The 25,633-nt window shown below is 42.1% G+C and overlaps 1 pseudogene; it reads right to left on the reverse strand.

Annotated features, from left to right (window-relative positions):
• Positions 1-4,907: 4,907 nt before the first annotated feature.
• On the reverse strand, positions 4,908-5,299 carry LOC131820294 (small ribosomal subunit protein eS24-like; annotated as a pseudogene).
• Between the last annotated feature and the right edge of the window lie 20,334 nt (positions 5,300-25,633).

A 25,633-nucleotide genomic window follows, 5' to 3' on the forward strand; every position in this document is an offset into this window, starting at 1 on the left:
CTGAACCTCCTGAATTTTGATGCTTGTTCCCTTTGCCATATTGGGGAAATTCTCCCCAGTAATTCTCTCTAGTGTACCTTTTGCTCCCCTCTCTCTTTCTTCTTCTTCTGGAATCCCAATTATTCTAATGTTGTTTTGTCTTATGGTGTCACTTATCTTTCGAATTCTCCCCTCGTGGTCCAGTAGCTGTTTGTCCCTCTTTTGCTCAGCTTCTTTATTCTCTGTCATTTGGTCTTCTATATCACTAATTCTTTCTTCTGCCTCATTTATCCTAGCAGTGAGAGCCTCCATTTTTGATTGCACCTCATTAATAGCTTTTTTGATTTCAACTTGGTTAGATTTTAGTTCTTTTATTTCTCCAGAAAGGGCTTTTATATCTCTCGAGAAGGTTTCTCTCATATCTTCCATGCCTTTTTTGAGCCCGGCTAGAACCTTGAGAATCATTATTCTGAATTCTAGATCTGACATATTACCAATGTCTGTATTGATTAGGTCCCTAGCGTTCGGTACTGCCTCTTGTTCTTTTTTTTTGTGGTGAATTTTTCGGTCTTGTCCTTTTGTCCAGATAAGGGTATATGAAGGAGTTGGGACGCCTGGGTGGCTCAGTTGGTTGGACAACTGCCTTCAGCTCAGGTCATGATCCCGGAGTCCTGGGATCGAGTCCCGCATGAGGCTCCCAGCTCCACGGGAAGTCTGCTTCTCCTTCTGACCTTCTCCTCGCTCATGCTCTCTCTCACTGTCTCTCTCTCAAATAAATAAATAAATAAATAATCTTTAAAAAAATAAAAAAAAGAGAGTATATGAAGGAGCAAGTAAAATACTAAAAGGGTGGCAACAACACCAGGAAAATATGCTTTTACCAAATCAGAAGAGATGCCAAATTGTGAGGGGGGAGAAAGGGGATAAAAAGAGGTTCAAAAAGAAAGAAAGAAAGAAAAAAGAAAAGAATTTAAAAAAATAAAATGAATAAAGAAAAATATAAAAAAGAAAAAATATATATATTAGATCAACTAGTAAAAAAACGTTAAAAAAGAAAAGGGTAAAAGTTAAAAAAAATTTTAGCAGAAGAAGCGAAAGAAAAAAAGAAAAAGAAAAAAATTAAATTAACTGCAAGACTAAAAAAATCACCTGGAGTAAGCCATGAGTTCCGTGCTTTGCTTTCTCCTCCTCTGGAATTCTGCTGCTCTCCTTAGTATTGAAACCACACTCATTGGTAGGTGAACTGGTCTTGGCTGGATTTCTTGTTGATCTTCTGGGGGAGGGGCCTGGTGTAGTGATTCTCAAGTGTCTTTGCCCCAGGCGGAATTGCACCACCCTTACCAGGGGCCGGGCTGAGTAATCCACTCAGGTTTGCTTTCAGGGGCTTTTCTCCCTGAGTGCTTTCTGTAGGGTTCTGGAGGACGGGAATAGAAATGGCGGCCTCCTGGTCTCCGGCCCGGAGGAGCTGAGAGCCCGGGGCCCCACTCTTCAGTGCGCCCTCAGAGAACAGCGCCCAGTTACTCCCGTCTGCCTGACCTCCGGCCGTATTCCCAGCTCACCGAGCCTGCGACCGGTTCAAGGTAAGCCAGAGCTGTGAGCTTACTGTCAGCTCTGTCTCTGTAGCCGGCTTTCCTGTTCCAATACCCATAAGCTCTGCGAAACTCAGACACCCCCGATCCTTCTGTGACCCTGCGGGACCTGAGGCCACGCTGCCCTGGTTTAGCCTCTGGAGCGATGTCCCTCAGCGGAACAGACTTTTAAAAGTCCTGATTTTGTGCTCCGTTGCTCTGACGCTTGCCCGGAGCTGGCCCCTTCCCCCAGGGTCTATCTTCCAGTCGCTTTGGATTCACTTCTCCGTCAGTCCTACCTTTCAGAAAGTGGTTTTTCTGTTTCCAGAATTGCTGTTCTTCTTCTCTTTGATCTGCCGATGGATTTGCAGGTGTTTGCAATCTTTAGATAAGCTATCCAGCTGATCTTCTGCTAGCTGAAGATCTTCTGCTCTCTCAGCCTACTACTTCTCAGCCATCTTGACTCCTCCCCCGAATTGCAAATGTTCTTAATGGCGACTCTAATGATAAGCCCTCTCCAGGTTTTCAATTTACTTTTCCCAGATCCATCAGAAGAGTCACTATCTATGGCAACTACAACCTTAAAAAATGTATTTCTTAAATAATAAGGCTTGAAAGTTGAAATTACTTCTTATTCACAGGCTACAAAATGAATGTTGTTGGGTCAGCAGCCATTAAGAAAGACATTAATCTCATTATCCAACTCTATCAGTGCTCTTGGGTGAACAGGTACATTGGTAATGAGCAGTAATATTTTGAAAGGATTTTTTTTTCTGAGCAGTGAGTCTCAACAATGGGCTTTAAAACACTTAGTAAACCAGATGTGCTGTCATCCAGACTTTGCTGTTTCACAGCAAAGGCAGAGTAGATTTTCTGGTTATTAAGGGATTTAGGATTTTTGGAATGGTAAATGAGAATTGGCTTCAACCTAAATTCACCAGCTGCATTAGCCCTAAGTAAATCAGCCTGTCCTTTGAAGCTTTGATTTCAGGCACTGACTTATCCTCTCTAGCTATGAAAATCCTAGATAATATCTTCCAACATAAGGCTGTTTTATCTACATCAAAAATCTGTTGATTAGCATGGGTGCTTGTATTAAATTATCTTAGCTAGATTTTCTGGATAATTTTCAGTAGCTTCTTCATTAGCACTTGATACTTCATCTTGTACTTTAATGTTATATAGATGACTTGTTTCCATAAACCTCATGAACCCAGCTTCAGATTTTTCTTCTGTAGCTTCCTCCACCTCCCTCAGCTTTCATAGAATTTTGGAGTGTTAGGGCCATGTTCTGATTAGGCTCTGGTTTAAGGAAATGTGGTTGGTTCAATTTTCTATCCAGACCACTAGAACTTCCTTCATATTAGCAATAAGACTATTTTATTTTCTTATAATTTGTGTGCTCACTGGAATAACAATATTCAGGTTCTTCAAGAACTTTTCTTTTGCCTTCAGAACTTGGCTAACTAGTATGAGAGACCTAGTTTTCAACCTGTCTCAGCTTTCCACATGAAGCTTAATCATGAAGCTTTCTTCATGAAGCTTAATCATTTCTAGCTTTTAATTTAAAGTGAGAGACTTGGTTATTTTTACTTGATGACTTAGAGGCCATTGTAGGGGTTGTTAATTGGCCCAATTTCAATATTGCATATCAGACAATAGGGAGACCTGAGAAGAGGGAGAGAGATAGGGAAATAGCTGATTGGTGGAGTAGTCAGGACATATGTAGCATTTATCTATTAAGTATAAAGCTTTATTTTTTCATTTTAACTCCAGTACAGTTAACCTACAGTGTTATATTAGTTTCAGGTGTATAATGTGGTGATTCCAAAATTCTATACATAACTCAGTGCTCATCAAGATAAGTGCACTCTTAATCCCCTTCACCTATTTCACCCATCCCTCCCACCCAACTCCCCTCTGGTGACCATCTTTTTTTCTATAGTTAAGGTCTCTGTTTTGTTTTCTCTATTTTTCCCCCCTTGGTCATTTTTTTTTTTTTAAGATTTTATTTGAGACAGAGCATGTGAGAGAGTGAGAATGAGTGGGAGGCTGGGAGGAAGGACACAAGGAAAGGGGGAAGCAGGTTCCCTGTGGAGCAGGGAGCACCATGTGGGGCTCAATCCCAGGACCCTGGGATCATGACCTGAGATGAAGGCAGGCACCTAACTGACTGAGCCTCCCAGGGTACTCCTCTTTTTTTTTTTTTTTTTTTTTTTAATAAATTTCACATGTGAATTAAATCATATGGTATTTGTCTTTCTCTGACTGATTTATTTCACTCAGAATAATACTCTCTGGCTCTGTACATGTTGCAAATGGCAAGATTTCATTCTTTTTATGGCTGAGTAATATTCCATTGTGTGTGTGTGTGTATACATATATATATACATGTATTACATATATATGTATAACATGTGTGTGTATGTATATATATATATATATATACATATATATATGTATTCCACTTCTTCCTTGTTTGTTCATCTATTGATGGATACTTGGAATGAATTTGAAAGCTTTCTTCTATTTTTAGAATAGTATGAGAAGAATAAGTATTAACTTCTTTAAATGTTAGGATTCACCTGTGAAGCCATTAGGTCCTGGACTTTTGTTTGTTGAAACTTTTTTGATTACTGATTGAATTCCAATGCTGGCAATTGGTCTTTTAAGATTTTCTGTTTCATTCTGGTGCACTGGGAGGTTATATGTTTTTAGGAATATTCATTTTATCCAATTTGTTGGCATATAATTTTTCATAATACTCTCTTATTATTAGAGGTTATATGTTTTTAGGAATTTATCCATTTTATCCAATTTGTTGGCATATAATTTTTCATAATACTCTCTTATTATTAGAGATGTAGGTTGTGATGTAGGTTGTTATTTTTCTTTCCTTTCTGATTTTGTTTGAGACCTCTATTTTTCTCTCTTTTTATTTTGGTGAGGAGTCTGGCTGAAATTTTTATCAATTTTGTTGATCTTTTCAGGAAACTGTCTCCTGGTTTCATTGGTCTATTCTTTTTTTGTTTCCTATTTCATTTATTTCTGGTCTCGTATTCATTATTTCCTTCCTTCTACTGGCTTGGGTTTTGTTCTTCTTTTTATAGCTCCTTTAGGTGTAAGTTTATGTTGAGATTTTTCTTGCTTTTTCAGGTAAACCCCTATTGCTATAAACTTCCCTCTTAGAATAGCTTTTGCTGCATCACAAAGGTTTTGGGCTGTTATGTTTTTGTAATAATTTGTCCATGTATTTTTTTTAACATTCTTAGTTTATTAATCCTCTCATGAAAAATCTGCACAATCACCACAGATAAAGCCACTGAGCATCTTTACTCCTTCTGTTGTCTAATCTCCAGCTCACTTTTTGCCCACACCAACATTGGCTTTTGCAGTCTCCCTGACTTTCTTCATTTTGTTCTTGCGTTCTTTTCGCTGATTTCTTGAGGTCTTTTTCTTTTCATACAGACCATGTCTGCAAGTCTATGTTTGGGTTCATTTTTCTTTGCATAATCCAAGGAATCATAAATTATACCAAAGCCAGTTGTCTTGCCACCACCAAAATGGGTTATGAATCCAAATACAAATATGATATCTGGTGTGGTCTTGTACATTTTGGCTAGTTTTTCCTGAATTTCTGTCTTAGGTACTGTTGCCTTTCCGGGATGAAGGACGTCAATAACCATTTGTTTGCACTGAAGCAGTCAGTTGGACATGAACTTCCTGGTTCAGATGGTTACTGTGTCATTCATGATGGCAGCCAAGCTTCAAGCAGCTGGAGACAAAAAGATGTCCATGTATTTTTAAAATTTTTGGTTTTGATGTGTTGGCTGACCCACTTGTTGTTTAGTAGCATGTTATTTAACCTCCATGTATTTGTGTTCTTTCCAGATTTTTTTCATATGGTAGATTTGTAGTTTTATAATATTGTAGTCAGAAAAGATGCACGGTATAACTTCAGTCTTTTGGAGTTTGTCAAGACTGGATTTGTGGCCTAACATGAGACCTATTCTGGAGAATGTTCCATGCGTACTTAAAAAGCATGTGTATTTTGCTGTTTTAGGATGAAATGTTAGGATTATCTCTGTTAGATCCTTCTTGTTCAATGTGTCATTCAAAGCCAGTGATTTCTTATTGAGTTTCTGTCTGGATTATTGATCCATTGATGTAAATGGGGTGTTGAAGCCCCCCACTATTACTGTATTACCATCAATTTATGTTTGATACTGGCTGATTTATGTATTTGGGTACTTACAATTGTTGGATTGCTCCTTCCATGATTATGTAGTGTCTTTCTTTGTCTCTTGTTATGGTCTTTGCTTGAAAGTCTATTTTGTCAGATATAAATATTGCTACCCTGGTGCTCTTTTCACTTCCATTTGGATAATAAATGCTTTTTCGTCCCTTCACTTAGAGTCTTCATGTGCCTTTAGGTCTGAAATGAATCTCTTTTAGGCAACATATAGATGGGTGTTTCTTTTTTATCCATTCTGTCACCTTTGGCTTTTGGAATGTTTAGATCATTACACTGACAGTAATTATTGATAGGTATGTACTTATTGTGAGTTTTTAAACTTGTTTCATGGGTTTTTTTGGTAAATTTTTTCTGTCCCTACCCTTGCTCTCTTCTTTCATAGTTTGCTGGCTTTCTTTAGTGAAGACTTGGATTTTGCTCTATTTTTTGTGTATCTGTTACTGCTTTTTGATTTGTGGTTACCATTAGGTTTGTGTATAACATCTTATGTATATAGCAGTCTATATTAAGTTGATGGTCACTTAAGTTTGAACCCATTCCTTACTCCTCTCCCCATCATGTTTAGGTATATGGAATCATACCTTTTATTTTGTGACTACCTTGCCTGATTTTTATAGATAGGCTTAGTTTTACTGCTTTGTGCTTCCTAGTTTTCTTACTGCTGAAGTGAATGAAAGTTTTTTTCTTTTCCACTCAAAGAGCCCCTTTTAATATTTCTTTTAGAGCTGGTTTAGTGTAATGAATTCCTTTGTTTTGTTTGGGAAACTCTTTATTTCTCCTTGTATTCTGAATGATAACCTTACTGGATAGCATATTCTTGGCTGCACTTTTTATTTTTCTTCCAGCACTTTGAATATATCCGTCCTTCTTCTGGCTACACATTGATGCTGAAAAATCATCTTATAGCCTTATGGGGTTTCTCTTGTATGTAACTCTTTTCTTTTTTCTTTTTTTTCCTCTTGTTGCTTTTAAAATTCTCTCTTTATTGGTACTTTTTGCCATTTAATTACCATGTGTCTTGGTGTGAAACTCTTTGGGTTGATTTTGTTGGGGACTCTGTGCCACCCGGATATAGATTTTTGTTTCCTTTCCCAGATTTGGGATATTTTGAGCTATTATTTCTTCATATATATTTTCTTCCCTCTTTTCTATCTCTTCTCCTTCTGGTATCCCTATAATGCAAATGTTACTACATTTGATGGCATCACTGAGTTCCCTAATTCTGTTTTCATTTTTTATTATTATCTTTTATGTCTTCTGTTCATCTTTGTTGGTTTCCATTACCCTGTCCTCTAGGTAACTGATCTGTTCTTCTGCTTCTGTAGTTTTCTGTTTATCCCATCCAGTGTGTTTTAAATTTCAGTCATTGAGTTCATCTCTGATTTGTTCTTTTTATGTTTTCTCTTTGTTGAGGGTCTCACAGATGCTTTTCACTCTTTTCTCAGGTCCAGTGGTATCTTTTTGACCATTACTTTAAATTCTTTATCAGGCCTATTACTTATCTCCGTTTCATTTATTTCTCTTGCTGTGATTTTGTCCTGTCCTATCCTTTGGACATTTTCCTCTGTCTCCTCATTTTGTCTAACTCTGTGTCTGTCGGTGTGTGTTAGGTAAGTCAGCTCACTCTCCCTCTCCCAGCTCCTTACCTGGGAGTTAAGGTACTAGGTAAATAGTGGTCTTCTGAAGAGGTTTTGGAGAGCTCTGCAGGACATCATTCCCTGTTCACTAGAATCTGGCACTTCAGGTGTGTTTCCCATGTGTGTTCACATGTACCCTACCATTGTGGCTGAGCCACTTTAGCTTCTAGTCCGGTGATCTGTGATAGTTCTCTTTGCCTGTTGTGGGCAGGATTTTATCCCTGTGTTGCTAGTGGGCCAGTCTGGGGCTGCCTTGGGGTTGAGTTGAGTCAGACGAGGCATTTGCCAGAGCTGCAGTAGCACTGAAGGGTGATCTTCCTGTATCCTCTTGTGGGAAGTTTTCATTGGTGGATGTGGCTTGCAGTCAGACCAGATGTTTTCCCCAGCTCACTCCTTGGGCCAAAGTTGGACTCCTGTGTGTGTCTATCTTCCACTCTTCTCCAGGGCAGGAGTCATTTTGGAGAGATGCTAGTCCCTGTCAGGGCTGTTTGCATAATGCCAGTCTTGTTGCACCACTTTGATTGGGCTTTAGCCAAGGGCATAGTGGAGGTAGCAGGTCCATGGGAAAACCTGGGGGCAGGGTGTACAGTGTTAGCAAAGTTTGCACAGATCTGTTTTGGGAGGGCATCTGGATCAAGTTTTGAAAACTTGAAGCATGGCTAAAGTGGAGCAAGCCTGCAGGCGAGCATGGAGGTGGAGTACATGGTGCTGTTTATTCAAGTATGCTGTGGGAAGGGACCTGGAGCCAAGGCCTGGCTGGAGGGGATGTGTCCTCAGGAGAATGCAGAGGTGGGGCCTGTTGTTAACATGTTAGGTGGAGAGTGTTGATATGGAGCTGGTTTCCACAGGTGTCCATTTTTCTAGGCTGGGGGTAGGGGAGGGAAATGGTGCCCACTAGCTCCTTTGTTCCTGGAGTAGTCTCCTAAAGATTCTGCCCTTCTAGGACATGTTCTTAGATTAGTAAACAAATCCTTCCTTAAACCTCAGACTTTTTTCAGACTGCTCCATCTATCCTGTATCTTGGTGGGGTTGTTTGTTCTAGTCTCTTTAAGGCCTTTTGGGTCTCATAGAGCCTTGCCCACTGATTTGTGAAGTTTCAGGTGTTAAGCCCAGCTGATTGTAAGAATGCATGATGTTAGGCCTCTGTGGTGTTCAAAGCCAAATATTTTGGGTATTCATCTTCCCAGTGCCCCGTGATTGGGGTAACCTGGGAGGGGTCTACTCCTCCCTCTTTGTTCCCATTGTATCCCATCCTTGTACAGATAGTCCTGCTGGTCCATTTGTCTCCTGGCTGCATCTCCATCCTTCCTGTCCTTCCTGCTGTCTTTGATGTAGCCTCTTCACATTTCGCTGTGGAGAATCTGTTCTGCTTGTGTTTGGGTCATTTTGTGGGTTATTTACACTGATGTGGGTGTTATCCAGGTGTACCTTGGGAAGATGTGAGCCTAGGATCCTCTGCTCCCTCACCTTCCCTGTACACCCTGGTTTGCAGCTTTATAGGGTTCATGGTGGTCTCAAAGAATTGTATGGTAACATCAATGATCTTGATCACAGACCACTGTAACAAATAGAATAATAGAAAAGTTTGAAATATTGTGAGAATTACCAAAAATATTGTGAGATGCTGTTGGAAAATGATGCCAATTAGATTCGTTCCACACAGGTTGCCACAGACCTTCAGTTTGTACAAAACAACATGTACAAAGTAAGGGATGTGCAATAAAATGAGGTATGCCTGTAATTGGAATAATGAAAGCAGAAGAAAGAAAGATAAACTTTGGTCCTGACTGTGAAGGCACAGTTACCCCCTCACTATTGTGATCCTCTTACTGTCTGATATCAGAGTCAATAGCCACATCTGGCTGTTGAGCCCTTGAAAACAGTCCAAGTCCAAAGTGAGATGTCTTGTGAGTGTGTAATACAAACCCGGTTCTGAAGACTTAGTGTAAAGGAATGTAAAGTACTTGATTAGTATTCTATATATTGCTTATTTGCTTAAATGATATTTTAGATATTGGGTAAAATAAAACATGTTATTAAAATTAACACCACCTGTTTCTATGTTTAAACTGTAGTTGTTAGATAACTTAAAACGACATATCTCCTGATATGTCTATTGGATAGCACTGTCTTAGTCCACATGTGTTAGCTGTCTGGAGAACAGTGAGGAAGGAGTTGCGGAGAGGCAGGACCAGCCCTCCTTAGCAATGCCGATTGCTGGTTTAATCATTGGTGACCAGGGTCACAGGTTCACATGATCCAAAACACTGCAACCACTTTAATTAAAGGTATTTCTTTGTTCATCTATTCAATAGTTATTGAACTCCTATTATGTGGTTGTACTCTTTTAGCCTCTGGGATTACAGCCTTGGCTAAAAACAGAACCTGATTTTATGGAGTTGATTCTAGTAAGGGAGTAAAGACAATAAACAAGAAACCCGTTCACCTGTGTCATAGGGAATGGTGCTATGAAACAAAACAAGGTGGGGCAAAATTATAGGGAGTGCATGGGGAGGTAACCAGTGCTGTTTTAGATCATAGTAAGGGAGGGTGTTGCTGATATTTCAGAGACGAGAAGAAGGTGAAGATAAGAGTCCTGAAGATACCTGGGGAAAGAGAAGACCCCAAGGCAAGAGCACGTGTGGCATGTTCAAGGAGGAGGCAGGAAGGCCCTGTGGCTAGAACATGGTGAGAGAGGAGATGCGCCATGGGAGCCATGGGTCATCTCCTCAGATCCAAGGGAAGCCATTGGAGGGGACTGGAGCTGAGGAATGAAGTGATCTAGGTCTTAAATATGTAAGTCTGACCCCTTACAGAGAACAAAATGGGCAGACAAGTCTGGTAGCAGAGAGCCCAGTTAAGAAGTAGTAATCCAGAAGAGAGACAATGCAGCCTTAGACCAGGGGGGCAACAGTGATGGGTATTTCTTGAAGGTGGAGCTAAAAGGATTCACTGATGGATGATGTGGGTTTCAGAAGAGGGAAGGAGTCCAAAATGACTCCAGGTGTCTTGGCACAAGCCATTTGAGGGATGTAGGTGCTCTCAGCTGAGATGGGAAGACTGAGGGGATCAGACATAGGAAAGATCAGGATTCAGTTTGGGAGCCATTAAATGTGAGAGCCCTCTCACAGACTTCTAAGAGGATGGCAAACAGGCAGTTGGATAAATGAATCTTGGGTCTTGAGAACAGGTCAGGGCTTGAGAAATAAATTTCTCAAGGCCTAAGGAACAAACGAGGATCACAGAAGAGAGATAACATCTAAAGCCGTAGGAGATTACCTGGAGGGTGAGTATAGGTGGCAGAGAGAAGACAGCATGCTGGAGCCCCTTCTGTGCTTCAGGGTGGGGAGGAGGAGGAGGAACCAACACCAAATATCAAAAAAGAACAGCCTGCGTAAGATAGGAAGGGGGCCCCAGGGACTGGTATCCTGAAGTGCTAACATTCACAGTCATGTCTGTCTGACCCCGAAGATGGCACTCAACTGCCAGGTGTTTGTTTTAACACTTGGTGCGAAGACTTGTTTTGATGTTTGTCTCCCTCCCTGTATCCCCAGGTCAGATGCAGATTCTGGCGTTTAGTAAACTCGATAAATGTTTATGGAATAAATTAATAAGCATTTTAAAAAGGGGAAAGAATAGTCTGTCATTTTTTAAATTTAGTTTTTATATGCATTGAAAATGAAATTTTGTAGGTTTCTTTAAACATTAATATTCTAGGGGTAGGGAGCCAGGGAGGCTGAGGGTGATGGGGGATGGGAAGGGGGATCCTTAAACACAGCCTTAGTCTATGTTTTGAGGGTCTAATTTTGCCCCGTGCACAGGCAGAAAGTATGAAGACTCCTGTCATCATTGCAAGCTGGCAAACCACACAGAGGGTGAAATCACGAGCAGGCAACATGGACATTTCCATTGCCCCAGACATGTGTGCCTCCATCAGGGGACTCAGCTGAGGTGTCACCAGGCCCAGATCATAGCTCCGAATTGGCACAAAGCCGAGTGCCTTTGGGAGTCGTCCTCTACATTGGTGTCCCTGCCAGAGTCAAACTTCATTTTGTGCTCAGCCAAAGTGGCTGGATAGCTCTTTCATTATTGATCAAACAGGGCTCTACTGAGAGCCACCCCGAGATGAGAAAAATCTTAAAAAGCTCCCTTGGCTAATCTGGGCAGCTATGATTCAAGTTAGAGAAACGAGCCCTGTACTTATTTCAGAACCAGAGGCCTGCCTGTGTCAAGACAGAAGCTGAAAAACCTTATTATTTTTGACTGCCCTATGTCAGGAGCTCCATAGCTACAACCCCACACTGTGATGCTGCCATTACTGTGATCAGAGCAAACCACACATAGAACACTTCCCAGGCCATGTGTCCTTATCAGCAATATCTGGGTTAACATGGAAAATTTAGTCATTTGGATTGTTGCCGATATTTGGGTGTTTGGCACTGTGTTGCCAGAGTTCTCACTGAGCCAGCATGGGGCTATTGCTTCCTGCATTTATTTTAAGGATGGTGTCTTCCAGCTTCTCAATATCTGTTCATAAGGAGAATGCAGGTTTCTTTTTAAAAAGTCTTATTTAGAAAAAGAGAGAAATAGGGATAGTGCAATAGGCATTTCCTATTCCTTACTCCATTTACTTTGCATAGATAGTTATGAATTTGACCCATGTTATAAATGCTTTTAGAGCATGTGCAAAATTACATACTTGAACGAAATAGAAGTTGAAACTACATCTGGGCAAATAGCAGAGGTGAGCTTCAAACCCACCACTTTATGTTGTTGGGGTAGATGGGGGTGGGGAATTCTGGCAGAACTGGAGATAGAGCCAAGGGGTTATTGATGGAATAACAGTAACTGGAAGAACAGTTTCCTGCCTCCAATTCTTTCTCCCCTAGCCTGGGAAAAAGAATGATACCTTGCTTAAGAATTTACTTAATCAAGCCCTTGTAAGTGGTGATTTCAAGTCACCAGCAGGGTCTTTATGTAGCTAGAGGAACAGCTATTAAGGAGTGGGAGGTTCAGTAATGGGCCCATTTTTTATTCTCAGTGGCCCAAAGGGGTACAATTTGAAAGGGGTTTGGGGGTTTGAGGGAGAGGAATTAAACTAATACTGATTTGCATAGTGATTTGCATTGTGAGCTAAGATAGACTTGCAAATTATGGAATAGTTAGGTAAGGTTTCTTTTCCTCCTTATGCTCTGAATTAATGCTCATCCTTGGGAGGTGTGTGTGTGTGTGTGTGTGTGTGTGTGTGTGTGTGATGTCTTTGAGGCTCTTTGTGTCTGGTTAAAAATTACTTCTAGACCTAAACTAGTACAGTAGCCATGAGCCACATATTACTATTTAAATTTAAATTAATTAAGGTTAAAATTAAATACAATTTAAAATACAGTTTCTTAGTCACATTCATGACTATTGGCTAAAGTATTGGGCAGCAGAGATACAGAACATTTTCATCATTACAGAAAGTAGTATGTACAGCTTTGCTCATGATCCCTGGAAGAACACATAACAACTCACACTTGGAGGTTGACTTCAGAAGGGATAAATTTGGAATGCTAAGTCATATTTGAATTGTCTTGGAATTCTGTGTTGATTGATTGAACAAATGAATGGATACCTGTGGTTACTGGAGAAGATGGCTGTCAGGGTTAAAGGCGGAGGACAGGGGACTGGTATTGGGTTTTAAGATTTTTGGGTGGGAGGCATGGAGCTAGGGTGTGAGGAAGTGGTGTGATCTGGAGGTAAAGGTTATGGGGATTAGGAGGTCAAAATTCTGGAAAGCAAGAGATTTGATGAATAGGTATGACTTGTGTCTCTTTCCTTCTTTCTCTCGATAGGAAGAAAAAGAGATGAGGGCAAAACCAGCAGATGTTGCCAAAGCAGACCCTTCCTTCATACCCAAGTGTTTTAGAAGGCAGTCTAAACTTGTCACTGTTTACTTACTGAATTCTTAGTGGGGTAGCCTGTAGACCCTGAGGTCTTTTCCCAAGAGTCCCTTAGTTTACTAGGGCTGCTATAACAAAGCGCCAAAAATGGAGTGCCTTCAAACAACAGAAACTTACTCTCTTAGAATTTTGGAGTCCAGAAGTCCCAAACCAGGATGTTGGTAGGTCCTTGCTTCCTCTAAAGACTATAGGAAGGAATCCTTCCTTGCCTCTTCCAGCTTCTGGTAACTGGCACTCCTTGGCATTTGTTGGCTTGTAGGTGCAGCACTCCAATCTCTTCCTTTACCTTCACGTAGCTTTTACCTTCACATGGCCTTTTCACCTGTGTGTCTGTGTCCAGATATCCACCTTTTTATAAGGACACCAGCCACAATGGAGTTAGGGCTCACACTTACTCAGTTTGGCTTCATCTTCATTATATCTGCAGAGATCCTATTCACAGGTTCTAGTTGGGCATGAATTTTGGAGGGACCCTTCAGCAGCTCCTTACTTGGTGCCTCTCACCTATTGGTTTAATGCAAGTAGAAGTAGAAATCTTTTATTTTCATTTATTTCCTCAACTCATTTTAGAACGTTTATCTGTAAGTTACCATACCCAAGCTATAGTTGGCACTGGGAGGGGGGTGGCACAGAGAAGAATAGACACAGCCCTTGACCTTAATTAAGCTCCTCACAGTCTCTTGTGTGGCTAGGTATGAATTTCAGTTTATCTTTGGGAGGGTGAGAGTGAGTCAAGAACCCACTTGTCTGCCTTATTTATGGAGTTCAGACAGGCACATGAGGGAGGAAATCTGAGACAGCAGTGGAACCAAGAAGCTTAGGGAACTTGCCTTCAGTGGGCAGAGCCCCATTCGTAGCAAGTCATTAGTTGGAAGGGCATCTTCTTACCTTAGATGCTTAACAGAGCTTTAAAATCTGACCCGGACAAGGTGTTCATAACCTCCAGATTATCCTTGTGCAAATCTCATTTTTGCGTAGTTATATAAATCATATTAATGGAAGTCCCTTTGCAAAGGAAATCTATTTTGATACCTTATAATTTATGGCAGTGAAAAGTTTTACTATACCCAAGAGTTATCTGGATGTTATAATGAGCCATCCACACAATGGGATTTAAAAAAAATTATCTCTTTATTAGAATTTGATATTGACTTATCATACAGTAATGAATTTCTCTCACTCCAGCTCAGGGGGTGGGGATAGGCAGAAGGAAAGAGCTGGGAATTAGTTTTTCAAATAGAATTGATGAAGCTCAAATATCCAATTGTGTACACTCCCTGCAGTCTGCCGCCTGCCTCCCACCAACCCCCAGAGCCCATCAGTCCTGCCCTTGGCACATACACAATGCCCCCCATCCCTTAGAAATAACTTGCATGTAATTTGTGTAGGAGAAAATGGCTCTAGACTTCATGGGGTTTGGTTTGGTGTTGAGTTGAACTTTGCATTAATTACTCCCTGACTTCAGTCCAAATTTACCCTCTTTGAACTGCTTTAGGCTGGCCCAGTTCCCCCTAGGTGGAATAACGTTCTGCTGGTACCAGATAAATCTGATAAACAACCTCACTCTTGTCCACATTAGTCCTTTAGGAGGATCTACAATGGTTTTTGTGTGAAGCTAATATGAATGTTGAGTGTACCAGGGCTCTCTTTGGGTGACCTCCAATTACTGTGTCATTATTAATAGAAGCTCCTCTTCTGTTTCCTCTCATTATGCAGCTCAATTACAGAGACTCCCTCCCAACTTTTATGTCCTTTCCATTTGTTTACCACTGGTTGGCGAGCATTTTCAGGTGGGGCCAACCCACTGGGTGCTAAAAAGTGTGGCCAGTCCTATGTCTTCTAATCACAGCATGTGTCACATTATTATTTTTCAAAACAAGAAAATTGCAGTAGGGACAGAAGTATGCTGATTGTAAGTGAAGTGCTACTAGAAGCAATTAAAGGGTTCAGAAGGTGAATTTCATTAATGCTCTGTTATTGTGAGAGCTCAGCCCCTTGCTAAAAACCCATCTGGCAAGTCTCGTTTTCTCTCTCCAGTGATAAAGGTCTGAAGGGGTCTCTGTGAGTCTAACAAGGCCATGGAGAAGCTGGGTCCAGAGAGGAAACCAGCAGTGCACACAGTCCCTCTGACTGCTGTCAGGAATTTCAACCAAGCCTTCCACTGAGTAGAAGGATGACCTCCCTTCTGCCTGGACCCTGTGTTTCAGGTACAAAACTGTAATTGTGATGAGATAAAGTGGGAAAATGAGGCAATTAATGGAATTGAGTGGTGAGGACCTGCTATGGAGAGAAAAAACATTGGTTTAAGTCCCCAGATTTTCAGGTTTATCTTTTAAGATACACACCTAAATTCCAACCCTTCAAATAGACTCCACACGAAACCCTTTATTTGACATAGTCTTAGCTGTCAAAATGTTTCATTACACAAGAAAACATGTGTACTGCTAATATTTCCAAAACAGAGTGCTCACTGCAGCTACCAGAGGACATGCAAGCAGATGCCATTAGTGAAGGCAAGTGTTCCTGAAAGTTCCCACCTGTGTCACCTTCTGAGGATGGATCAGCCCATTGGTAGAGATCCGTGAATTTTTTTTCAAAGCACTTTGCTTGCTGAGGATGGCCCAGTCAATGGAAAAAGTGATAAAACTCTAGGGAAAAGTTTTAAAAAATATCGTTTATATCTCTTGGTGGCACTTTTTGGGGTATCCGTTGTGTCCGGCCAGCTCCAGCGTCTCACTGCTAGGGGTGCTCTCGGAATTGGCACTCAGTGTGCAGTATGAGGTCCATGAGTCAGTACGCAAGACTGTCGCTGCAGCTTCAATACAACTTCCCTGACGAAATTCATTTTTCCAGCCGTTTGTGTAATAACCATAATCAGTCTCCTCGTTGCCAAGCCCAGGATACAGGAGGTCTGTGTGATGTGAGCTAACTGATATGCCAATCAGATAAATATTGTGTTAAATTGCACTAAACAACAGTGACAAATGGCATGTTATACACACATTAAAATCACATTTCTTCTTAGATCCCTCTTAGAATTCGAGGGCATCAGAGTAAAGTCTGTCCTCAGATCAGTGAGCTACAGGGTGGAGGCTGCCAGTTCTTTCAGAGGGTTTCAGTATGCACTGCATGACAAGCTGCTGCAAAATATCATGACCTAAACAGTAGTGATGTTTTATTTTTCATGATTCTGCACTTGGGGCTGTGTTCTCTGCTGGGTGGTTCTTTGGTGCCAGGAATGGCTGCTAGGGCCAGAATACTTAAGATGGAGTCCCTCCATGACTTCTGCCTCAGCCGGGGTGGCTGGGATATTCTCTTACTTTCTCTTACCATGTGACCTCTCTGGTGTGTTGCTGGGCCTCTTGTCATAGTGACTCAAGGACATTAAGTGAGAGCATTCCAAGAGGAAAAGCCTCCGTGCAAGTGTAAGTGCAAGCACTAATCCAGTGTGTTTGGGTCAAGCTTGCTAATGTCCCAGTGACCAAAGCAAGTCAATGGCCATGCCCAGAGTCACTGTGGGACGGGACTGCATAAAGAGGGTGTGATTACAGGGAGGTATAGCTTACTGTTGGCCACAAAAATAATTTTTTACTAAGAGTGTTCCTGATTGCATACACACACACACACACACACACACAGAGGCATGCACTATCTGGGGAGTCAGAGCGTGTTACTCTTGGCACCAGAAAACTACTCTCTGTGGCTCTAAAATATGCCTCTTCTCCTCCTCTTCCTTCCCCTAACAGTGTTCTTGATATGTAATTTACATATCATAAAGTCAGCCTGTTTAAAGTATAAAGTTCATTGGTTTTTAGTTTACAGGGCTTTATAACCATTACCGTAATCCAATTTTAGAGTATTTTATTCCCAAAAGAATGTTTGTACTCAATAGAACCTGCCCCATGCCTCACCCTCACTCCCCTTGTCCCCAGCCATAGTCAGTCTGTTTTCTTTCTCTATAGATTTGTCTATTCTGGACATTTCACATAAATGAAATCATACAATATGTGGCCTTTTGTGACCAGCTTCTTTTGCTTAGCATGTTTCCAAGATTTATCAAGGTCATAGCATGCACCAGGACTTCATTCCTTTTATGGATGAATAATATTCCATTGTTTGGATAGGTATACCACATTTTGTTTATCCATTCATCAGCTGATGGATATTTGGGTTGTTTCCATTTTTGGCTGTTATGAGTAATTTGCTTTGAATGTTCATGTCCAAGTTTTTGTGTGAATGTATTTCATTTCTCTTGGGTGGATATCTAGAAGTATAATTGAGGGGTCAAAACTCTGTGTTTGTCATTGTGAGGAACTGCCAAAATGTTTCCCAAAGTGGCTGCACTTTTTTACATTCCCATGTTTGTTTTTGTGCCAGCAGAGGACAGGCACTCCCTTGATGAAGATGGTTTGGTAGGGAGGTAGAAGAAAGACAAGATCTCAAAACTACTTTTTCCCCAAACTCTGATTCAATGGCTAGTTCCCAATGTCAGAACAAATAGTAGATTTAACAGTAATATTAGTGTTTTTGTATTTTAGATTCCACCCTCCATGACACCAAAGGGTGGCAGTGGTTGTGGACAGTGGTCAAGACTTCTTAGGCCAAACGTCTCTGTATTACAGCCAGATTGGTCCACACTCAGCCCTTGTGCCTGCATCACCCATGTGCCTTCTCCACAAGGTTGAAGGCTGAGGGCCCGTCCAGTGGGACAAACTGAGGGAAGCTTAAACCTCTTTATAAGAATTTAGTAAGCCTGTGTCTAACCAAATTCAGTTTCCAGGCATTTCTCACTTTGCTGATTGCCAACTCTGTGTCCCCAGCCAGCAAAGAAGTATGTGTCCTAAAGTCCTGAGGTAGACCAGAGAGATAACTAATTCAAAGCCCAAGGAGTCTTCGGCATAGAAAAATCTCAGTTGTTGTGTTGTGCTTCATGGAGCTTAGTGGATGTTTCTGTGGTAAAGAATCCAAGGCTCTGAGAGGCTAGAGATTTCAGGACACACACTGAAGAGATGACCTCTTCCTTCTTGACTAGGCCACAGGGCCAGGGGACTATTTTCCATTACTTCTTTCCAACTCTTATTTTATGGAGTTAATCTCCTCAGGTAGTAGGCTAGGTTTCTTTTAAATACAAAGAATTGTCTCTTACTAGCTGTGTGTGGGGTGGCTGTATCTGAGTGGCAGAATCTACCTACCCGCCTGGTGTTTCTTATTCTAATCAGCAGACACCCTCATTCACATTTATTAAGTCCCATCTGGATCATAGGTTGGGTTGGAAAGGCTGCAGATAGAACATGTACATGAAAAAATGTCTTCATAAAAATATAACTAATTTCATTTTAGTGGGTTTTTAAAATGCCCTAGAAGGATGGGCTGTTGTCGCAGTTTCTAACCTCCCTGAATGGAAACTATCCATATACTCTGTATTTCCCACAGAAAATACTGGGCTGCTGAGGGCAAGGCTAGCATTTTTGTTTTTGTTTTTAAGATTTTATCTATTTAGAGAGAGTGGGTGTGGGGCAAGGGGCAGAGGGAGAGAGAAAGAGAATCTCTGACTCCACATTGAGCATAGAGCCTGATATGGGGTTCCATCTGAGCTGAAATGGAGTTGGACACTTAACCGACTGAGCCACCCAGCTGCCCCAAGGCTAACTTGTCCTGCCAAGGCCCAGTCACTGGACATCACATAGCAGCCTTATGGTTACCATTTGGAAAGGGAATGAATACATGAATGAATAGATAGTGATAGGAAGAAGTTGTGTCTTCATGTATCTCATGGGCTCTCACACGCTAAGGAGCCAGTGTCATCTGTGGTGCAGGGATGTTGTTGTAGGCAGTTTTTCTCTCAGTATAAGGAAATACTTAGCATTAGAACTGCTGCCTTAGGAAGGGGGAGAAATAGGGGAGGGGATTCCTGTGGAAGGGCTGGATGACCAGTTTGGGTCCCTTCCAATCCTCACCTTCGTCTGCTGAGGTGCAACTGAGGTGCTTAGCTGAGGGCAACTTCTGTTTTCTTCTCCTTTTTTTTTTTTTTTTTTTTTTTGGACAGAGATAGCAAGCAAGCAGAGAGGCAGACAGAGAGAAGAAGAAGCAGGCTCCCCGCTGAGCAGAGAACCTGATGCAGAGCTCAATCCCAGGACCCTTGATCATGACCTGAGCCAAAGGCAGAGGCTTAACCCACTGAGCCACCAGATGCCCCAACTTCTGTTTTCTTTTCTTTTTCTTTTTCTTTTTTTTTTTTTTTTTTAAGATTTTACTTATTTATTTGACAGAGATCACAAGTAAGCAGCAAGACAGGCAGAGAGAGGAGGAAGCAGGCTCCCTGCTGAGCAGAGAGCCCAATGCAGAGCTCGATCCCAGGACCCTGAGATCATGACCTGAGCCGAAGGCAGAGGTTTTAACCCACTGAGCCATCCAGCTGCCCCTCAACTTCTGTTTTCTAAACTGTCGTTAAGGTAGCCTTAACTCTTCCCTCGTAAATTTATGCCGTGGTATTTGGGAAATACAGATACTACTTAAGGTTTTGTGGTAGAAACTAGAGAGAGCAGCAGCTGTCCTGTTTCCCCAGTTCCATGTCTCTCCCAGATCTCCTTGTCTGCCACCAGTGTCAGGCCTTTCGTCTGTTTCCTGTCTTTATCTCTGTGTGTCTGCCCACGTTCTCACTCTGGGATCTTCTCTTCTCAAGATGTCTCTCCACTCTTCTTTCTTGAGAGGAGCCATGGGACTTTCTCATTTCTCTAGTGCTAAACACTTGTACCCCTATCTCTCTGCTCCACCCCACCTCCCTTAACCAATAAAGAAACCTACAGCCACCAGGACCCATGCTGTGGAAGGTAGTCCTGATGATATAAGTTTCCTTTGGAATCTTTGTGATAATTCAGCATTTTCAGATTCAGGGAGAGGAGAGAAAGAAAATGAATTAATCTTTTTTTCCCCCCATTTAGACATGCCTAATGTTTTGCACCCACAATCCCCGCTGTACCCAGAAGAGATGCACCAGTTCATGTTGGTGAGGTCAGGGAATATTTCTCAAAAAATAATCAATGTCCTCAGGAAAGCCTTCCTGAGCCCCAAGATTAGGTGAGCAGCTCCTTGCTTCATAGTTCCATATGCCTCTCCTTATTACACTTAGCACAGTTGTGATTTTATATTTATATGCGGGTTATTATTGTTTTTTATTCCTCATGATATTGTAAGCTTCATTACACCAGGGACTGTGTCAGTTTGGATTCACCATTGAATCTGCACAGGGCCTAGTGAAAATTCGGGACTTAGAGTAAGTGCTCAACTATTGTTTGTTAAATGAATAACTGGATAGAAATAAGAACATGAATTTTTTGTATGTACATATTTAATTTCACTTTAAAGATTTCATTTATTTATTTGACAAAGAGCACAAGCAGGGGTAACAACAGGCAGAAGGAAGGGAGAGGCAGATTCCCCAGCAAGCAGGGAGCCTGATGTGGGGCACAATCCCAGGGTCCCGGGATCATGACCTGAGCCAAAGGCAGACACTTAACCAACTGAGCCACCCAGGTGTCCCTATATGCACACATTTTAAATAAATACCAATGAATAAGAGACTGCAGAGCAGTCTTTGGTAGGAAGTTATCCTCAGGGCTGCACTTGATTTCAGGTACCTGAGGAAAAACCAGATGAAGCCCACATGAGAGCACCCGCCATTCCCAGCCTCATTCATTTTCACTTCCAAGGGACCAAAACACACTCTTCCATTTCCCAATCAAGCCTGCAGGTACTGAGACCAGAGCCCAACCCTCCCCTTTAGGGGGCCTGCCAAACAGAATAAAGAAAGCCTTTGATACACCTGTTGGCGTATCACAGGGAGGGGACCCAAGGACAGGGTCAACTTTATTTTGTAGGGAGGGTTTCTAGTTGAAAGGAAAGGCAGAATGATCAGGAAAACTGATGCAAAGTAAGGACTTATAGGAATATGACTAAAGGGAAAAAGACAAGTAGGAAAGTTCATGAGATGTCTTCCCAAAACCTGAGCAATCACATGTGTTCTTTGTGCAGTACGAGGGGATGAGGTGGCCAGACCAGAGGCCCATGCTAGTGAGGAGGAGTTCTCTATTAGTTGAGCAGACAGAATTCGAAAGGGGAAATTAGGAGGAAAGACAAGCTTAAGCCAGGTGCAGAAGGAAAATTACAGGCAGGCCAGGTTCATTCATCAGCTTGTTTGCATCTGAGATGAGCACTGGGTGGATGGAAACGATGCCTGCAATTTCAGGGTGATTACATCCACCTACCACCTTCCCTCCTCACCCTTCCCGGGTGTGGCTCCCAGTCCCAATCACATGGTTCTACTCCAGACTTTGAGGAATGGTGAAGAGGGAATGGTGGTGCCAGTGGAAGCCTAGGAAGAGGAGTCAAGATGGAAGGATGGTCTGGCAGATTCCTTGGGCGGTGTGTCTACCTCCATCTCTGCCAGTTTGCCTGCCTTCTGCCAATCTGCTTATTGATATTTATTTGGTTTTTGTTTATTTGGTAGGACCACATACATATACATAGCTGCTGACATACACAATTAATCAGGCGGAGTATTTCTGATTTGTGGTTTAACCCTGCCCTGCACTTAACAGGCCTAGGTCCCAGGGCCCCATGGCTGTCTCACATGGTTCCCTAGCAACCAAATGAGACAGGGAAATGTGCACAGTTTCATCACCACAAGATGTTAAGTCAATTAATATTCATTAGCAGTGCCTGTGTTTGGCTGCTAGGAGACATTATGGAGAAAAAAAATCTTTGTTGTCTGAGTGGGGGATGGAAGGGGAGTAGGGACCAATGAATATGTATATTATGTACTGAAGATGTGTTTTCTTATACTAGCATGTCGGCCTATCTGCACATGTGCGTGCAGATTAAAAACATTTCATCTGTGTATTTGCAATTATCCTTCTAAGGTTATTATAGGTTTCAGAAAGAAAAGGAAGGTTCTACTCCAAAATATTAATCATGGTCTAATCAGGTCACCTGAAATTGTATCAGTAGTAATTATTCTTGATTTTTTTTCAGACTCTATTGTATGCTTAATGCCCCTATAGTCTTTTTAAATAACCCTAGCAAAGATCACATGAAGTCCCCAATGTTAAATGTCTGAGTTTTAGCAGAACCTTCCTTTTACCATACTGAGACTGGAGTTCTGACCCCCTCCTTGAGGGAAAAGGTCCAGAAACCTGGTGATTTTTACTTTAGGTGGGCCTAGTATTTCTGGGCAACTCCTCCACGACTCTGAAATGCAGCCTGAAACCAGTCACACAAAGGTGCTCCCTGCAGTGATAAAACACTGCACTGGCCTTCTGTCCGCATTTTATTTCGGACAGATTGGCCCTGGCCTGGAGGTGGTCCCTATAGCTCACATTTTAGTGTCAAGTCTCTGATAGCACTGAGTCCCAGCTCCAAGAAAGGAGCATGGGTGGTAATCCCAGAGGAGGCCCTGAGGGTAGTGGTGGGCTTGAAGGAGTTGCCTCAGGGCAGGAGAAGGTAGGTCTCAGCCCCCATGGGAGTCCTGGTAAGGAAGACTAGTATCTTATCAGCAAAGAGGGGCACCTATGGATTCAGAATCCTCTCAGTACTGCTTGAATGTAGCGCAGTTTTATTTTTACTCCTAGCAAACAGAACTTCCCTACCCTCAAGGAAGGTGGGACAGAAGGTAGCACAAGCAATGGGAGCAGGAGGCCTGTTTGGCCCCTTTTCCTGGATTCTGTTAAAAAACTGGTCCTGGTCAAGGATAACCAAGTACCACAACTTGAATTTCCATCAAAAGAACCAGCACAGACACTTGTGCCCACTGGGCCAGATTGGGCAAAGGAGTTTGCTCTAGGGACAATCGGTGGGCCTAAATGAGGTCTGATGCTCAGGACAAGGACAAGTGGCCAGAAATGGGGTAAATTAGAACAGTGGCTCTCAAAGTATGGTCTGTGTACCAGCGGATTGACATCTGGCGGGCAACTGACATTAGAAGTGCAGTTTCTTGGGCTCCACCCAGATCCACTGGATCAGAATCTCTGGGATAGAGACCCAAGACCTATGTTTCAGCAAATTCTCCAGATGACCCTTATGCATGCTCAAATTGAGATGTACTGATATAGCATGGGATGTAAATTTTCAGTCCTGACTTTACCTGCCATCCCCTGGACAACAGCTAAGGCACTTTACCTCTCTGGACTTTAAGGAAGGAAAAGTAGGTTTGATCCTTTTTGCCACAAACCCTCTACTCTTCAATATGTCCTCTGAATAAGATGTGTGTGTATGCATGCCCGTGTGTATGGGCATGGGTGGGTGGCTAGTTCAGCCTGGTTCTTCTATCCCCTTCCCTTCCCTCTTTCATGAGATGAAAAAGATAACGCTTGTTGGAAACACAAGCCCCTAGTAAAAACCAACCAGTGATGTTTACTGCAAAGTCTGGGGAAGAGGATCTTAGAAGTTCCCCAGGGAGCTGCCTGACAGATCCCAGCAGGATAGCAGGTTCCTATGGAGAAGGGGGAGACAGGCCCTTATGTTTAGGAACACACATGGAATACTGGTTTGAGTGGAGAGTGATTTGGATTTATGAGTTTTTGTCAGCTTTATCACTTCAGAAAATGCAGTTTGAACTACTTAGAAGATATTTTTTCTTTTAAAATTAATTGGCTGAGCTCATGGTTCAGTAACATATTGCCATCTAGGTTTGATGAAAAGTTCAGCAAATTAGTGCAGCCCATTTGGCTCTCCTGGAGTCATTGTACCTGCGTGTGAACCCAGGCTCTAACACTTACATATGCATGACCTTGGAAAGTCATGTAGCCTCTTTGTGCCTCAGTTTCTCATCCATAAAATGGGAATGATAATAGTAACGGACATGAAATATTGTGAGGATTACCTGAGCTAGTATCTACCAGGCATGGAGATTGAAGCTTGACACGTGTTGGTTCTGCTCACTCTTCAGGTCAATTCAGATCTCCTCTGTTCAAATTTAGAATCCTATGGCTTCCATGCAGCTCAACCTCACTGGGACAGGGCTCATACTCACTTTTCCTGTCATCTCTAAAGCAGGATCCAGCTGCATTTGGAGCTAACTGCATCTCATTTGCTTATAAGGTAACTGCTTCTCTCTTTCCATCTCTCTCTCTCTCTCTCCCCTCCAATTTCCATTTCTTTTGTGAAATGGTTAAAGTGCTTGACATAATTAGCTGTTAATTGTTAGCAGCTGTACCCATTATCAGTTTAATGCCTAATTAATTGCAACAATTAATGCTGCCTATCCTGTCTTAGGAACTGTTGATGAGGGAAGGCTCGTGTTGTTTAAGTTATATCTTAATTAATTTACCTCCAGTTTTTAGCATTTAACTAAAAATCCTAAATTGGGGGCTGCTTTCCTCCTATGAGGAGTGAGCAGAGGGTCAGTTCAGTGTGTAGTTCCTGGGCCCATCCTGTGGAAGTTGGGTATCTCTTTTAGCAGCTGCCAGCCCTTCTACCACATTGCAGGGCCCTGCACACAAATGCACTTTTCTCTATAAATTTTTCTGTGTTGCCCTGTTTTGAGAAGCTGCCAAGCCAAGAGCCTCAAGAGCAAATGGTTTCCTCCCCTGCTACTTTGTTCAAATCTGCACTGGAACATTTATGCCACTATGGGTGACTTGGATGAAAATCAGATGGGGGTGTGCTGGAGGTGAGTGAGCTCCTGCACGGCAGTGCCGTCTGGGCCGTAGCCACAAGTCCAGCTTTAGTAGGATGTTCAGGTAGCCGCTGGAAGGAAAACAGAAGGGATGAGGCATAGCACAGCTTCCATGTTTTGAGCTTCTCCATGTTACATGCTTCACACACGTTTTTTTTCTCACGAAATTTTAATTTTTTAATTTTAATTCTCACAACATAACCCTGTAAAGTCTGTATTTGCTTTTCTATCTCCATGTTACAGATGAGGAAACAAGAGGTTAAGTACCTGGCAAGTGACAGAATTACAGCTCAAGCCTACATTCTCCCACTTCCAGGCTGGGCTTGCCACTATACTACCTTGTCTCTCTTCAAGTAAAGGGGTAGGTGACTCTTGCAGCACTATGTTCTGAGGTGATTGATTTACTTTTAGAGCCTTAGGACTAGATGTTGTCCCTTTGGGCAGTCCCACTGTCAGTCATCCAAAGAAGAGGCCAGCTGGTATAGGAGATGACGTGGGCCAGGTGGGCTTTGACTGGACACTAGGGTATGTAAGTGGGTGGCAGAAGTAAGCATCGCAAACAGAGTCTTCTCTTTGTTCCT

Source organism: Mustela lutreola, chromosome 1 (assembly GCF_030435805.1).
Source record: "Mustela lutreola isolate mMusLut2 chromosome 1, mMusLut2.pri, whole genome shotgun sequence".
Taxonomy (NCBI): domain Eukaryota; kingdom Metazoa; phylum Chordata; class Mammalia; order Carnivora; family Mustelidae; genus Mustela; species Mustela lutreola.